General features: G+C 42.8%; 1 protein-coding gene across 1 annotated transcript in view; it reads right to left on the bottom strand.

Moving 5' to 3' along the window:
- Positions 1 to 16402, bottom strand: part of fat4 (FAT atypical cadherin 4) — a 113448-nt gene that overhangs the window by 75178 nt on the left and 21868 nt on the right. The window lies entirely within an intron of this gene.

The following is a 16402-nucleotide window of genomic DNA, read 5'->3' as shown; positions in this document are numbered from 1 at the left end:
TTTTATATTCCAAAATTTGACCTCAAACTCATCTCCAGACTCCAGTTTGTATGCACAGAAACTGAAGAAGTGTAACGCTGCAAAACAGTCTAAGAAGTGATATGCATGCAGAGAGAAGAAGTGATCATGGTACAGGAGGCTGGATGTGTTCAAGGAGGCAGCGTGATAAAACTGGTCTTTTAAAGGAGAGTTGTTGGGCAGGCATTTAGTTATCACACTAACTGAATGTAAAGCTTTATGTCAGATTTAGTCCCAGCATTGTGTTTTTGAAACCAAAGCAAAACTTCATAACCACACCTTCATGGGGGACTGTTGAGGCCAATGTACAAACACTGAAAAGAGTTGATTAAGTAAACTGTGATAACATACTGTGTATCCTTTATTTCTTCTATGCTGTGGTATCATCTAGATTTTGAAGTATCAGTGGATGATAACAATGTTTTATTTTGTTTGATGCCAATCATCTAGAAGTCCAATTGTCTTGCTGCTGTTGCCACACAGGCGGCACAGTTGGAGACATAAGAGCATGTTTCCTTGCCTCAGAAGATGCTATTTACTGCCATTTACTCTTCTCTAAAAACAAAAACAACTTCCACAGAGAAAAGTATCTGATCGGAGTAAACATGGCTTCATGACACCTCATCAATTATACCTCAGTGCATGCCTGATTTCAGGAAGCAATCGTATTGTAAGCCTGTGAAAACAACAGTTTAAGAACATCAACACCTACAGTGTGAATTATAAAATACCTGGTGTGTGCAAACAGGGTGTAAAGAGAAGCAAATCTATGCAGATCCATATGATTGTGGATGCATGAGTTAGTATATCAATATGTTTACCAGTAATTGATTTGACGCAACTGACTCGTCACCATAAAAACATATAAATCTGCTGCTCTCCTCCATGGGAAGCAAATGGGCCGGGACCTTTCCTCGCCTCATTATCTGGTTCTGCTTCCTCTCAACAAAATAAGAGGGGAAGGGGGAAAACGAACTTAAAATAGAAGTAAGAGGAATGGATGCAGAATGAGAAAGAAAGAGAGATTGCAAAGGAAAAATTCAAAGCCAGAAGAGAAAAAAATGAAAAGCAAAAGAAAGAGTAAGAGAAGACAAACAGAAGAGAACAGGGACAATCTAAAAGAGAAAAACAACAGAAAGGATAAGATAAAGAGGTAAAAGAATTAGGAGCCGTGTTAAGAAAAAAGTGTCAAAGACAAAGAGGCGAAGAAAAAAATAAAACAAAGGACAAAGTGGTGCAGTGAGAGCGAGCCGTGGAGGACTGAGCAGACTCCACGGCGTGAGTTTTATTGTCTAACTACTTAATTGTAAATAACAGGCCTCAGCAATGTGAACGACCATTCATTCGCCCAGACAGAGTGATTAATCCATGCTGGGCTTTGGGAGAGAGTGTGTGTGTGTGTCTGTGTGTGTGTGAAAGAAAGAGAGAGAGAAAAAGAGAAGGGTCTTTATTTTCCTTTCTTGTCTCTATCTCACTACCCTGCAGGTCCTAATTGGTTAATTTCATAAACTTTTCAAAGGGGCGCTCACTGAAGCCCTCCCTCCCTTTGATTGAAAGAACAGGAGCCAGTTTAGCATCGCTACCTGCAGCTCCTCTGGTCTTTGTTGCTGAGGGGGATGAGAGTCAGACGGCGACCGCGGGGGTTCCTTCACAGGGAAATACAGCAGGGAGATAATGGGCACGTCGCCTGGCCCAGACACGGAGGGAGTTGAGGCTGGTCACTTCCCAGTGTTTTGTCCATGGCAAGAGTCTATGACCTGCTCATTATTGCATTCTGGGGTGCTGCCGTGATATCATAGCTAACAAGCTGGTAGGGGAATTGAGAAAATCAGACGTGCTGCCTTGCAAGGTGCTTTTAAGTGCCACACAGACTCTTTCGAAATGCGTTTAGCTTCAGAAGCACTGAGTTCCGGCCCCGCTGTTCCCGCTGCGTAAGTTCAAACTTAGCTGAGTGATAAGAGTTAAGAGTTACGCGTCAGAGAATTAAAGCTATAATATGTAACATTTTTGTATTAGAATGTCTAAAAACGACTTGACCTTTGTTGTTGAGTTGTGTACTTACATTATCCCAAATGTCTAACAATGTTCAGACCCAGAGAAATTCTACATTTGTTCATGCACCACCGTCTCCACAATAAATGTGTAGTCTGTCCATTTCACTCGGTAACTGACGTGACGCAAATTTTAATTTTGGCCCAACTTCATCATTTTCATGCCAGGGAGTCATTTGGCTTCATGCACAAGAGTGTTAATGTTTGTTTGCCAACCGACCAGGGAAGTTGTTTCTCCTACACGAGGCTGAAAATAGATTTGATACGCTTGAAATAACATTCAATGAATGAGGAATAATTGTGCATTACCAAAACAGCCAGCTATAATCACTCAATAATAACTGCATTAAATGGCCGCCTGCGAAATTGGTGCAGCCAGACACTGAAAGGTCTACATCAGTTACTCTGTGAGCAGGAGCTGCCACGCAAATGCTGCTCTTTTGGAAGAAAGGCATTATGGAAACCCCCCTATCAAAGCTCGGGATCAGAGTCTTTAAAGTGTTTCGCCCCTAAAATGAGCAGGCGAGCCGGGGCTCTGAGCCCGTGTTTACACTCCCCCTCCACGCCAACGTGGACCCTGCATGCATGTCTGGTCCGGGGAGGAGATACCATCGAAGCCGCTTTTTGTTGCATGCGACGGGCGTACCGCTGCCCTTCCACCCTCCTTGACCAATTATTCCTTTCATTTATTTATTTACAGGATTTTACGCTACAGTTTCAAGCTTTTACAAGCGGAATTCCAGCCTTTGTACAGTGGAGGGCCCTTCACAGCAGATAAAAACTCAAAGTATAAACACGCTCCCATTAGGGAACTGGCCGCCAACCAGCCTTTACCTCAAAGGGATCTGTGTTATCTGCAAAGCGGCCTCGGTCTACGTCCTGAGTGATTCACTGCTGGGAAGGCTGCAGAGGACTTTGAGATGAGCCAGGTCTAGGTGCAGCCGCGGCCTAAAGGCCAATCTGTCTCCATAAAATTGACTCATTCGCTCGAAATGAAAGAACAAGGGGTGTCAGCGTGTTTGGATCCGCGTGCACGTTCTCTGAGAGCGATTCGAAACTTGCTACGTGTGAACTTTGCGTTTTAAGTGTGCATTAAATCAACAAGTATGAGCCTCATGGACCATTGAGAGTGCAGCATTCTCGTGAAACAGCGAGACACATACCTAAAAAGAATGGATTTCCCTCAGGTGGCATTTGTCTCTGAGCTGCTTCCTTTAAAGGTTGATAAATATTGTCTTGGGTTTGGTACCGACGGGATTTTAAATCGACCCCTCTCTGTGCTCATGTGCAACACTAGAGGCACTGTACTGCTGCTGCCATCCATCAGCATTCCCAGAGCAGTTTACAGTTCTATAAAAGTGTTACTGTGTCTTTGCCTATCTGTAAATCAGGTGTGTAGAAGACTGACATCAGAAGTAACATAAGACTAATAAAGCAGCGAATAACTCTAAAGGAGTTTCATAAATAATGTATATTAAGAAGGTTGGGTGGCAGTAAAAATGGAGACTGATGCACCATGGGAGTGCTGTCTTGCATCTGAGGCAATTTTTTATTCCTTGTAGAGTCTTGTGATATTTTTAAGAAGCACAGAGGTTTGTCTTGCAATTGAGTTTGAGACACGAACTGTAAAATGAGCCACCAGAAGGAAAAAAAAAAAAAAATAGTTTGCCGGATGTGTTTCAGTGCGGGAGCCAAAAATAAAAGAAGCCGAAACACAAACATTCACATCTGCAACTTTCTTTCATCTCAACTTTCCGTGCCGTTAGCCATGACCACTGTTCACATTTGCATTTACATATACGACTCTGCAGAAAAACCATCTTATTTTTTGCTTATTGAGGCCGCTTATCAGTTGCTGTTCCCAACCCGGCATAAATCCCGAGGATTAAAGGACTTCAAAAAAGAAGTTTTTGAGGGTGGTGGGGGGGTGGGTAAAGTGGGGGGTTTTGGGCGAGGAGGGGAGGGGAGAAGCCGACAGGATGAAAAGAAGTTGGGGGCCCATAGAAATGCTAAGGAAGTGGCCGTCTTTTTTTTCCCCCCAAGTCGCTCAGGGGTAGGAAGTTCCCAGCTCCGCCACTTCATTAATTCATGCTATTTAACAAGCGGGATTGTGGTGGGGCTTCTTCGGCCCCCTTCACACTGGAACCAACAACAGTGCCATCAGTAACTGACAACCCCCCGGGCGGAGGGGCTATGGCCTCCGGGGTCCACGCTGCAAACAGAGCCACGGGAAGCAGAACCTTGCCATTCAAGAGTTCAGCCTTTATTTGTCATCCCTGGTTTCTCCCCACCATACACATCCCCAATCATGGGCCTCCGGGGGTGGACGGCGGATTGGAGGATGAATCTCCACTGTTTCCTATTAGGACAGAATAGAGTGAAGGGGGGGGGGGGTTCGCTCATCAGGGGAATCAGTATGCTCATCCATAACTTCTTAACGTTCGATGACCACAGGGTTTGTGAGACGCTGGCAGAGGAGGAGGAGGAGAGTCGAGGTGACAAGTGCCAAAAAAACAAAAAAGAGAAAAATAGCAAAATGCTCGCAGACCAAATCATCCAAACTTTGTGGCGTATTCTGCTATGTGTTTGTGGCTAAATGATTCACAGGGTGTTTTCTCTTCCAGGAGCAATGAAACGAGCAGAGCGCTGTGTCCAAAAGAAATTTACAGTCTGTGAAAAGTGCAACAGCACAAGCTCATTTAGACAATTCCTAACAGATAGAGCTGATTATGTCCCAAATGCATCCAAAGGCAATGAGAAGTGAAGTTTTAAGTGCTTAAATTTAAGGTTGTTGTTTCGTTCAGTTAGATTAATGACACTTGACGATGCTTCAAAATCATGGGATTGATATAAACGAGCATACTTTTCTAGACAGATAAGGAAGATGGAAGAAACAAAATATGATAAAAAGTAAAAAATAATCATCTGACAACAGAGACTGAACCAAAACTAAGACAATACTCAGTGTTTCCCAGCCTGAAGGTCAGGATCCTTTGAGGAGTCACAAAATGATTAGAAGAAGAGCAAAAAACATAAATTAAAAACAAAGGAATATTTCTGTAATTATGCTTTTCTTCCTTTTAAAAATATTGGATAGTCTGTCTATTTAAGTCAAAATGTTCTGTTATTCTCGTCTTGCATTCTATATTCAAGTGCTTAAAGATGAGATTGTTGCTTTAAATGAATCAACACATAATTATGTAATTGAAGGCCTCAAATCATCCCTCACAATCTGATAGTAAGAGTAAATTATATCATATCTCCTGAATATAATTATTCCAGTTTTTGAATTTAGTGTCTGAGATGTTTCCAATGTAACAGTTTCATGATGGTTTTAAAAGAGATTAAGTGACCTGTTCACTTTGACAGAGAGATTCACTACTGGGCTTGACTGAAAGCCACGAATGTGCCCTTTAAAACAATACCAGAAAATGTCTTAAAAGTAAAGCATTAATAAGTGTCTTTAAAGTGAGCTCACATGGAGATATGCACCACTGTTATGGGTAGGCAACTTTATGAGCAACTGTTATTTTACCAAAATGTTAACTATAGACATTCACTTTTTCAAAAATGTATTACTGACTCTTTGTGAGCTGACCCACAGACTATAAAACAGTATTTTAATGACAGAGTGTGAGAAGGTTATGAAAGAAGATCACTCACTGAGGTTTCCACCCTCACAAGTCCAAGACACAAGACAAATGATGCAGGTCTGCATGTAGACATGACTTCATTTTAAAGCTCGCTGCAACACTAAATATGTCCTGGACATACACTGTACAATGATAGTGCCCTACACTGTGCTGTACATGTGGGTTTTGTCCAACAACAGCTTCATGCAAACATACTGAGAACCCCGGGGGAAGCCTCATGAGGACGTAAGCTGACAGATCATCGCAGCCGTGAGGCCGGATGGTAATTCAGCCTGAAGCGAACCTTCATGTGAGGGTTACCATGATTGAGGAATGAAAGCTGGGTTATCCTCTTGGTGAATTACTCAAAATTAAATTGCGTTAATGCCTGTCTGAAAGAATGTTACCCAGAATCCTTCAGGAGACCCTGCCAGGGCCCCACATCACTCACCGTGCCTGAAGGTGTTGAAATCAGGGGTTATATTCCCATATCTGTAACCTCAGCTGTTCCACGATCTGCTCATTTATTATCTTACACAACCGTCGAGGGACGGCGACTGAAAATAAACACAGCGTACGGTGTTGTATCGTCAAGTGACATTATCTCGAGCCTGTTATCTATTATGGTGAGACCATAATGAATGAGGGTTAAAGAGTACATGGATGATGTCGTCTCGCAGCCCATTAAGCCTTGGCCGCAAGCGAGCGAGATGAGGGAAGGCGGGACAATATGCGAGGGCGGCTGCAGGCTCTGATTGTGGCCCGGCCTCGGCCCTTAATTGCTAATACAGTTATCAAGGGATGCCAATGGGGAGACCACCGGAGTAGGATTGTCCCTGAATTATCACAGTTGCCTTTCAGGGCCGTGGAAATCCTCTAAAGGCCAGTGATTCAGTGTCACACAAGGCTTTTATCGTCATCCCACTGGGGCCCGGGAGGATCCCACTAAGACCCGCAGAGCACCACACCAGCCTGCACACACATTCACACTATAAAACTGTAGGTCTAAGAATCCAGATATATACAGTACAAATGGAACGATTAATTGAATAATTGATTTGCTGATAAAAAGAAAATTAAAGGGTACGGCACAAATATTACACATCAAAGAGTGTTCATAGGTTTTGGAGTGTACTACTGCATATGTGGAAAAAGTAAAGCCTTCTGTGGCTGCATCTGATAAATCCCCCCCACCCCCACTCATTGTCTAAGTTGCATTGTGGGTAACGCAGGCACCAGGTTTTAAAAAGGAAGAAGAATGAGTGGAATGAAAAAAGACGATATTTCTACATTTGTCTTTAAACTGTCCATAATGACTCCAACAGTATTACTGGAGTGCAGTGCTGGGGGGGTAGGACTCCTTCAGACCTGTAAACACACTTGAAAATGTCATGGAGTAACCCTTTAATCACAAACCTTTGTTAATCTTTCAATCATTTCAGTCATTTTTCAGGCAAAAATGTCAGATATTGATACTGGTTCCAGCTTAAATGTGAGGATTTGCTGCTTTTGTCATTTATGACTGTTGGTTGGACAAAAGAAGCAATGTCAAGACATAACTTTTGGACTCATCTTAATGATTTGAATAGTCAATAAAGAAAATATTTGTTAGTTGCAGCCCTAACAAAAAGTACCTGATGATCAGTGTTTTCATACTTCATATAAATCCTATGCAGGTTTTGAGTATGTAATGTGTTTAGAGCTTTGACTATCAGATGACTGATTAAACAAACTCATTGGAAACTACTTTTAGAATCGATTATTCCCCAATGTCAAAAACATTCCACTTACAGAGTCTAAAGATTTTGCTTCTTTCCTTAACTAAAGTGAATATGTCTGGTGATGGCAATGACACTTGGCTGTGGGAAACTATGATGGGTATTTCTCACATTTCTTAGACCAAACAATTATTTGATTAATCAAGAAAATAAGTAGCAGAGTTCTCAGTTGTAGCCTCAAGTGTAAAAGACAAAATTGAGAAAACTCAAAGAATCAGAATGCAAACTATCTCAGCTTGGTTTTTGAGTGTGCTATATTCCACAGTGCAATGCACAAGGGAAATGAAGAAGAAAAAAAGTTACAACAGCTCCAGGAAAAATCTCAGTAAACCACAGATAAAGCGTTAAATCTCTGGAAAAACATTTTCCTTTCTGTTTGTTAAACTGTCAGCAGTGTTCAAAAATCAAAAACACAAGTACATTGATTTTTTTGTATATTAACATCCAAACAGAGTCCTGTATGCTATTACACAGCATATCTTCTCCTATGCGCTACAGATAATAGATATAACCTCTGTCTTTTCTCTCAGTCTGTAACAGGATAGGGATGTTTAGTTACCAACATAATTGCCACAGACATCCAGAACTTTGGAACAAGCCAAACCATCAAAGCTTCATACAAACAAGACTCTGATGCGTCTTCGGAGACGACAGCTGAAATTAATAGCACAATTTCATTTTATGAGAGGTCATCTTTTAGCTGAAATAGATCTGAGCCGAATCAAGAGTGCTGTTTATTCTTCAGATGTACACAGAGACGAATGGAAACACTCGCAATTAATACACACAAGTCTCCTCCTTGAGTAAACCTTATTCCCATTACAAGGAGCTAAATGTATCATGACAGATGTAAAAAAGAATGGACCATTCAGATGACAAGCCTCTCCTGCCCTTTCTCTTCATGTCTCAGTTTTAAAACATTTCCCAGGATGGGACGCATCTTTTCTGAATGAAGTAATGAGCATTGAGGACGTTCTTGCACACATCGACCTCAATTTTTTCAGTGTTTTTTTTTTTCTTTTTTCCAACTGGCTGATGACTTTAACACACACGGATGGGTAGAATGGGTAGACGCTACTTTTTCCCCTAAGCCAAACAAAGGGAAATGCTTGGGAATTACCTGTTGGACCCAAGAGATCTTGGCAAGCCCCATGCCAGGGCAAAAGGGCCGCAGTGAAAACACTCAGTTTAACAAACAAAGACAGAGGCAGCTCAGGTCTCGAGGGCAAAATTTGCTCATTAATTCCACTTAGCTCGATTTTGCACGGTTTTCACTGAGCACTGACTGACAGAGTTTCCTACAAAGACAGCATTGAGACATCTTCACTTCTGTGGCGAAAATCGTCAAAGTTTGATAAGGCTACTGTCACGCTGCTGGAGCAGAAAAACGGCGACTTTGACCACCAATTTGGCAGGAAGAGAGTTTCCGATCCGCCTCCCCTTGCGACACTCCGGCTCAATGAAAAGGAGTCCTTAACACACTTTTTCCAAATTAAATGCAATATGCAGTTACATCTGATTGCTGGAGTGAGCTGTGCTCAGCTGGGTTAAGTTAACCATCAAAACGGGTCAGTGCTTCTTAATGTAACTTCGCTGCCAGGAAGGACAGCAGCACTCAATTAATTGTCAAAGGGAAAGCGGAAATCCTGCAATAAGAGTTTCTAGGACGATCCCGTCAATAGGCTGTAAAATGGGATGGAAAAAGAGAAGAAGAAAAAGATTTGGCTGAGCAGATGTGTCACAGTTCATGACTCCTTTCCCCTTTTTCTGCCCTGTATTGTTTCATCTAAGTCAGTGCGATAACTAATGGTGGAAAAGACTGACCAGGCGTCCCTTTGAAGGCAACAAAAGCCTCCTGGGCTTGTGACATCTCGGCCTGGTAACACATAATCTCAGCGGTCCCAGGCTGTGCCACTATTAGTGTGGCAGCAGCGGTGCGCGGAGAGCCGGCTGGCCTCTGTGCTTGCTCAGACTTCGGCTAAATCTGTCTGATTCTCATCAAACACCCGGGGGGGGGGGGGGATGAGGGGGGAAAAAAACTTGAGGCTAGACTCAATACAGACACAGCACCACACAGCTCGCCTGGCAGGCAAAGCTGTCACCATTCAGTTTACTCCAGTCCTCCAAAGAGACAAGCCAGCTACGAAAACAGTCTGCTGGTGCCTTGAATCATGAGAAGGAGTGAGGGTACAGAGAGGGGAGAGACAGGGGTGACGTAATCTCAACTTAATGGAATATGATAAGGAAAAAGTGTCTTTACCAAAACACATCAAGATGACAATTGAAAGGTTCGTTTTAAGGACGTTATCTCGACTTCTTTCAGGGCGGAGGCCTTGGTGGTAGTGGGTGAGATGAATCCTTGACCTCGGTTTCTGCAAAGTTTCACTTCTCAAGTGGGACAAGATGTTTTTTTCCACCTTTTGTGTGACCCATTTTTACCACCCCTATCCGTCCACTATACGCTCGCTCCGACTGCTTTTGTATTTTTACCCCCACCTCCTCCCCGAGGGTTTAACCTCGGGTCACCACCAACTTCTTAATCAGTTCAGCACATGACCGTTCCTTTCAATCCCCACATACCAGGAGAGAAGCACTCCCTGATACAGTAAATTACGATAAAGAGCTCACGACCCAAAATCGAGGGACCATATCCCCATATGAAAGCCGGGGCCCTGATACATCAATAGACAGATTTGGGTGTGGGGCGGCAGGGAGGGGCTGCGAAGCACTTCTCCAGAAAATCCACACTTCAAACGAAGCTAGTATTAGATTGAGGGGGGGGGGGGGGGGGGGAAGGAGGGTGTGTGTGTGGGATGTGAGGAGGATAGAGTCCCTCTATAAAGTCTGCCATGCCAATCCACTGTGGTCACCAAGAGAAAAGAGGGAAAAAGGAAAAAATCTGAAGGGAACCAAGACGTTAATGTGTGCGTTCACAAAATTCTTTGAAGGGTACGGCCCAAGTTTCAAATATCCTAATGGTTACCAGTTGGCTTATCATCATTTTGATGTCTTAAAACTAAAATTCATGGGCTGTGATGTCCTGCCGTCGACACCGCATGATTTCCGAGTGTTAGACTCTCCATTGTGTTCTCATTACGGCTCTTTCACCAAATGTCGGAAAGATGGTGCTGAAGGGAGCAGCGTCGGCTGGCTGTCAAGGGGGCCGCTACAATTTCCTGGGTTAGCCAAAGAGCCCGAAGGTTAGAGGTCAAAGAGTGCTCAGAGGGGTTGGAAGCCAACTCAGGAGGGGTTAAAGTTCAGCCTTCGTAGTTGTATTTCTTTTCCTGCTCATAAAACCACAGGGTCAACCCCCCCTTTTCTGTTGAAAACACTCCCAGCAAAACACAAGCGGGATCTCCTTTCGTCTCACATCATCTTCTCTAACTGGGTAATTCCTTGTTTATCTGTGTGCAAGATTACAGATTTGGCCATCAAAGGGTATGATATGATGGCAAAATGATGACATATTTCATCTATTTGTTATTTTTAGCCTGACTTCTGTATCTGTTGGTGTGGAAAGAGCAGAAACTCAGTGCTCCAGGTCAAGAACTGGACCGAGTTTGCACCCAGCTGCATTCTTCAGCATCAAATCAGGTTCAAGATTATTTCTGGCAACCCTTGGCAATATATTAGTTGGTGTTTTGGAACACGCACTACCAGAAATTATTCCATCCTTCACACATCCTGGACGTCTGCCCAGACTAAGCCCACATAAAGTATTTATCAGGAGAGAACCAGAGCCAGGGCTTACTTCAAAGAGAGGCCTTGATAAGAGTGACCTGATAACCTTAAACCTGGACTAGTGTACTACACACTGATGAGTGGCCAGAGCTCTTTGGCTGACATGAGCTTGTAAAAACAAGAGCAACAAGAGTGCCTGAGAGTAGGACTTGACCAGTATTGAACTTGTGTTTTATACAGATGTTTTGGATGACTGCTGCCAATATTTTCAGCCATGATTTAAAATTCAGCATATGTTTTATTCACCTAGTATTTCAAATTGATTTTTATGTGATCGCAGGTAATGCAAGAGATTTTCTTGCTGGCGATGGTTGGGGGCTTTTTTATTTATTTGTGGAGCGATGAAATTTGTAGTAAAATCACATGAATAAACAAAGTCTTGGAGCAGCTGTTTGGCATTAGATACTCTTCTCAAGAATCATATGCCAGCTATAAAGACTTTAAAAGATGTGTTTGGACATGTATGCATTCAATAAATAGCTGACAGCAGAGATCATAGAGATGGGGAATGACAATACAAAGGAAAAAGCGATTAACTCACGCTGCAACCTTTGGGGCTGAAAAATAGGTGCCAAAAACTGCAGTTCCTCAATTGGCCACTTGAGGCTGACTCCAAAGTCCATCTCCATAGTCCCCCATTTGAACAGCAGAAATAAACATGTTTATTTGGTATGAAAAGCAGTTTTGGTCTCTATAGCTAATTTCTCAGGTCATGACTACTGACCGGGGGTGAATTTTTGTATAAATCGCTTATTCAAATTATATTTAGATTTCAAGTATTTAAGGGTGTGGACACTTTGTGTGGCAGCTAGCAGCTACTTGTCTGGTAGGCACCAAGCTTCACCTTTTGGCCCATTTTTGGATTAGGCCCTAGAAACTCGCTTCTAACTAGGCATTCGCATGTATGGTGGCTATCCTGTGTCCGTTTGGAACATTCTCAGAAATTAATGTTACACAAGATGCAACACGCACATGAACAGTAGGGGAAGCGTAGGGCTTGCATGGGGATGTGATGGGGTCAGGGGTCAGTGAACACGTCCGCAACAGCAGCGACAACGATGACGAACTCAGCTCTCACACATAGTATATAGGCAAGTATGTGAACAACTACGTTCACGGCGCAGCTGGTTTGCAAGTTTGTCTCTGGCTTGAGGTGGTGTCAGTCACGTCCAAGATGGTGACAGCGGGGGCCTCCACACTGAGTTTCACATACAGCTATTCAGAACCCTCTGGTTGATGTCACATAGACTACATCAATGTTTTATACAGTCTACAGATAAACAGCAGCTAAACAAGTTAAATCAGGCTGGATTTTGTTTTTGAAACATCTGGTAATGTCTTGGTGGAACTATTGTAATTCTTGCTGGGGCTGCATCCCATTTAGCCCCACCCTGGTGCACCATGTGCATGTGATAGAAATTATACAAATTGCGAATATTCAGTGCATTGATCCAGAGTGGATTCTTTCAAAACAGCATTTAGACCATCCTGAGACAATCAAACTGATGTAAGCAGTGAAAAGGGGCTGGTTTCAGACTAAAGCTGCATCACAAATTGTTCACTTTTTCTTTTTACTTCTGCATACAGCTGCTGCTTAGGTATGTACTAGTGCATGTAGTACGCAAACAATTGGGACATAGGCCTACCACTTCATCATAACATTACCACTTGAACTTGCTCAAATTCATCACAATCTGTAGCACAACATTTTAAGTAAAAAGAAAAAAGTATGGGATTTGGACTGCAGCTTCAATGAGCTGGTTTCTGGCTGTGCTCTCTCGCCTTAGTGAGTGCGACGTATCTTCTGCTGTGCAGAGGATTCTGGGTCAGAATAGCCAGAAAAAGCATTCTGGCTTCTTGGTACTTTGGGCATTTTTCTAGCCAGCTAAATAGCATGCTAACATGGGAATTAGAACGAACTGTACTTAATGGCAGAAACTGTACATAGTTACTTTGACCACAGTAAATCAGTTGTGGCATCACCCAATACTCTGGTGTCAGAATCAGTATCAGAAGAGAACATTGGGATCAGTGTGTCCTTCGCGGTACGGAAACGACACCGACATGTTGTATTACAGGAAGAGGCTGAGTTTAGCCCGTACTTGAGAACACCAGTGAGGCTCCCAGTGTGATCCACAACAGACACAAGTGAAGAGCCCTCTCCTGCAAATGAAGATGACAAACAACCTCTGCACTCAGAGGCGATGGGACTCGGAGGGAGGGTGTCAGGGGTCAGAGAATGAAACGGCAACACCTCTGCAGCCACTTGACAGAATGAAAAAAGAGCGGGAGACGGGGGTGGCTGGGTGTTTGAGAGAGGGTGGGAGTAGCACTTGAGGCCAGAATGGAAGACACAAGCCTCCCAGCAGCAGCAGTCAGAGGCAAGGGGACACAGGGGCTACTGTTCCCATTGAGGTCTTTGTCTCCCAGGCGCTCTCTTGTTTTTCCTCAGCAAACCGTGGGTACAATGAAGGCGGCATGCTCCCCTCCCCTCGCGCAAAGGGCTGTCAATACTGGACCTATCAGACCCTGAATGGCCGAATCAGCCTTCCCATGAAAATCAAGTCAATGACCTGCTTCCCCTGGCTCTCCTCCTTGTGAAGTGGGTGACAGCTATAATTTCAATAAGTAAAACAGAGGGAGAGGGAGCAAGGAGAGAGTAATGGAGAGAGAGGGAGTTTTCTCACATGTTGCTGAGGGGACTTTGCCTCAGACTCGGCATCCTCATATAAAATGCATTAATTCCTTCGCTGTGAGCTCACCGTAAAGGATTTGATTGTGGCCGATTCGACATAGTTTTCCGAGCTTCCATAAAAAAAAGAAAGGAAAAACATGACACTGGGAATGCTAAGACAATTTTGAACCAAACATCTAACTTCAGCCTTCTGACCCAATCAAGTGGAAGAGAAGACAGGCTTTGTCCACCTTGGCCCATCCAAGAAAAGTTAGCTGAGGGAGGGGGGAGACGGGAGGAAAAGAAATGTAAAGATTTTGCCAAGCTTTTGTCACGCCTTAAGGACTGGCTTAGTCAATTGCTGTCAGATCAAGAAGACAGAAAGGAAAACAGCCGTGGTTGCCTTATATAAAAAAACACTTTCTCTCGCAGCCAAGTCGGGAGAGTCCCCATAGACAGAATTACACAGTTACTTTTAAAGGATTTGCATTTAAAAGATTGCGTACAGGCCTGAATGCGGGTCGTTTCCCCGTGACCATAGAAACACTAGAAAAGGTGGAAAATTCAGTCCGCTGAACTTTAAACGACTTTATTAAAGTGTCACTAATCAGACGTGAAAGACACAAGGTTTTAGTGTTTGGGCAAACTTACAGAAAAACTAAAAAAAAGCTTAATGACCTGTTAAGAGCATTACTTTGAAAAGCCTTGTTGATGCCCCGTTCTATAATGAAGAAAGGAGCGTTGCTCACGTCGGGAAAAAATTAATACCCAAAATATTCCAAGAATTTGACTTAAGCAGTGTGCTTCTGATATCAGGCCAGCAGAGGTAGAAAAACAGTCCCTTAATGCCTGCTTCTTGTCTCATTTTGTAATTTTCTAACAATTTAAGTGCACATAAAGCATGAGGTGCTTCTATATTTAAACGCAGGATATGAGCGCCTCGATGAAAACAAATTTTTCACAGACAACGATTGAGAGTCACCTAAAAAGTAGTCTGTCTAAATGTATTCAAACACTTTTTTACAAATTACTCATGATAAGTGCTTGATTCAAAAACTTTCTGGCATTTATTTCCTCCCAGAAAAAAGCCAAATTCCAAAGCAGAAAATTGCTACCATTACAGCGTAATGGGATAACAACCCAAAGAATAATCCCTCGCTAACAATGGTGAGGTTTGAAAAGACTCCTGTGAGTCCTGTTTGGTGTCTGCCAGGGGAGAGCTGCATTTTACAGCCACCAACCGGCGATGTAATCTCCGCTCAATGGAGACCTGGAGAGAGAGCCTCCGCACGGGGGTCTCTATCCCCTCCATCCATCCATCCACTGATCTATCCATCCCATCCCTAAAGAACTGGATAGACCTCATTTCCATCCGACACACACTGTGTGAAAGGGTTGGGGGGTTCTTATGATCGGAAAGAATAAAACCAGAACAAGACGGGAAAGGATTGAGCAAAGGAGGGGAGTTTTAGGGGGAGGGTTGGTGGATGAATTAGCATCAGTGCTGCAGATTAAAAAGAGCCTCTGATCTTCCAGGCTGGTCCTAATCATATACACCCTAAATGAATCATCCTGGGACTTCTCCCAAGTTAATTTCAGTGCAAGAATTAATTAACGCGGGAGTGAATTGATGTATGCAGAGTGGCAGAAAAACAACAATGTAAACAACCCCAACAATGGGGTAATGCTTGCAGGGGGCTAATTTGTGTCATAATGATATGAGTTTGATTTTGTGGATTAATGAGGGAAACAAAAACGCTTTTTGAAGATGAATACTTATTTCATCTTCTAAGAATAAATCCTGAATAATGCCTATGGATACTTAACACTTTTCACAGGGTCGCTGAAAGTTTTTGTAAGGTTCTGATTTGTTAATGCATTTTCCTTTCACTGTTTTCCATTCCTATGTGCAGAATAAAGATGAATTATCAGACTTATCAAGTTCTCTCGAGTTGGGTTATCTATCAGGTCTGCATTCATTTTACAGATTGATTTGAAAAGCTTGTATTTACGTAGCCTGTTAAACAAAAACTGTGACTTTGACAGAAATGAATGCAGACTTTGACTCTGCAGACTGCAGATGTTTCATAAAGAATTACACAACTAAAGCATATGAGAATTTTGTAACATATGAATGGAAACCAATGGCTGATATGATTCCTTTACGTCAAAATGCTTTTAAAATATGTCAATAACAGATGGAAAATGTGAAAAAATGTCATTGTAATGACCATACCATCATTAAATGCTGGAAGTAGGGGTGCTCATCATAAAAAACATCAACTGACTCAAAATAATGTGTGATACAGAATCACAGCAGAGAGAGAAAGGAAGAGGGCACTTCTGTGGGCGAGGGAGAAAGAGGAAGCATGAGAATATGAACAGAAGTGTCCACAATGATACAAACACTTTCTATGATCTTGAAGCTTAATGTTACTGGACAGTTCTTTGGTTTATGTATGAACTATGCTTCAGCCTGGAGTCTCTGTCAACAGTGACAAACACTCC

The sequence above is a fragment of the Pagrus pagrus genome (assembly GCF_965226575.1).
Source record: "Pagrus pagrus genome assembly, chromosome: 5".
NCBI classification, from domain to species: Eukaryota; Metazoa; Chordata; class Actinopteri; order Spariformes; family Sparidae; genus Pagrus; species Pagrus pagrus.
This window is presented reverse-complemented; position numbering and strand designations above follow the sequence as displayed.